Here is a 1,772-nt window from a genome sequence, read left to right as displayed (position 1 = left end):
CAGGAAAATGGAGAGGGCTTGAAATGCCGCCCCCCCCCCAGGTGGTTGCTGTCAGCAGGGGCAGCACGACAGGGCAGCGACCTCAGGGGACAGCCCAGGGCTCAAGGCGAAAGGACAACTGTCCCCTGTCCCTGCAGTACCCAGCACAGGGGGGTTCAAACCGGGGGCATTGAGCGCTGGCACAGAGGGTGACACCCGGGGGGTAAGGCAGGAGGAAGCACCGCAGGGCTTCTGAGCGGGTGGATGAGCTGTGACTGCGATGCGGACGCATGAAAGGGCTCCAGAACATTTCCCACAGAAGACGCCAGAGGGCCCGGTGCTCCTTGAACGCTCTTGCGTGGCTGGGAGGGAAAGTAAATGGGCAATGGAGAAACCTCCCCTGTGGCTTGCCTTGAACCATGCAGCTCCCTAAAACGACCAGGGCAGCTCCTCTCTCCACCTGAGGCCAAACCCCTGCATGGTGCCCATGGACCCCTGCAGCCCTTCCATGACATGGCCTGGGGTCACAGTGAAACAGCTGGCATCCAGGTCCCCTGTCCCCATGGTGTCCAGATCTCTGCCCAGGTTCCTCTGCAATGCCTGGTGGATCCCTGTCGCCGGCTTTGCCAGCATCTTTTCCCCGAGGAGCTACACTGCAGTGAGCAGGAGAGGGCAAAGGGAGGCAGTGGGTAGCTTTGGAGGAGTGCAGAGTACGGCAAGGAGGAGAGCAGGGAGGAGTGTCACCCTCCCCAAAAGCTGACCTGCAGCAAGGATGGAGACATGATGAAGGGTCTGACATCTTTTCAACACTCTGGCATCTCTGCCGTGGTGATCAGGGCTGCTCCAATACAGCTCCAAAAACCTGCACAGGGCCAAACCCCCTGAGTGAGGGGCAAGGCTGGGCCATGCAACGGTCACATGGGATTATCATAGAATTACAGAACGGTTCAAGTTGGAGAAGACCTTAAAGATCATCTGTTTCCAACTTCCCTGTCATGGGACACCTTCCCATTATGCCATCCCTTGGGCACATGTGGTGGGGGAAGAGGAGCTGTGCTGGGCTGAGGCACGGCCGCCCCGCGTTTTCAGAAGATAGGCAGATGTCATGGTTTCAGTTGCCTCTCTACAAGTTGTAACTGGGTGTGAACCTTGCGGTTGGGGGAGCGTCAGTATCTCTCTGTGGTTTCTTAGATCTCTATCTCGCCCTGTCAGATAGTTTGCCCCATACAGTAACAGTTCCTTCCTTTACCAGCAGGTCTGGGCACACCAAAACAGGTTCACTTGCATGTCACACAGCAGGACACTGTCTGTCTGTGATGGCAGAGGAAAGGGACATGAGTGACTGCCACCAGGATCAGCCTTGGGGCAGCAGGGACAGGTCAAGGCTCAGTACAAAATGCAGTAGTTGTTGTAGCGAGGAGATGAGTTTGAGACACATCACCTTGATTTGCACCCCTGCATGGATCTGGGGCGTGAGAAATATGTACACAAATTAGCCAGAACAGCAGACTAGTTGCAATACTGGAATTCATGCAATATGGGAATACCACAAATGGTCCCTTGGCAAATTCCATCTGAGATATTTGTCCTCTGTAGAGCCTGAGTACCTGCTTGCATGCTACTGTGCTGCTCCAAAATGCCACCACTGCATGTTCGTGACAGTCACAGAATCCTCGTATCACAGACTGGTTTGTGTTGGAAAGGAACTTAAAGCTCATCCAGTCCCAACCCCTGCCACGGGCAGGGACACCTTCCACTAGAGCAGGTTGCTCCAAGCCCCTGTGTCCAACTTG

Source organism: Nestor notabilis, unplaced genomic scaffold (assembly GCF_000696875.1).
Source record: "Nestor notabilis isolate BGI_N333 unplaced genomic scaffold, ASM69687v1 scaffold4966, whole genome shotgun sequence".
Classification (NCBI taxonomy): domain Eukaryota; kingdom Metazoa; phylum Chordata; class Aves; order Psittaciformes; family Psittacidae; genus Nestor; species Nestor notabilis.
The sequence above is the reverse complement of the archived record's forward strand: the minus strand, read 5'-3'. Positions refer to the sequence as shown.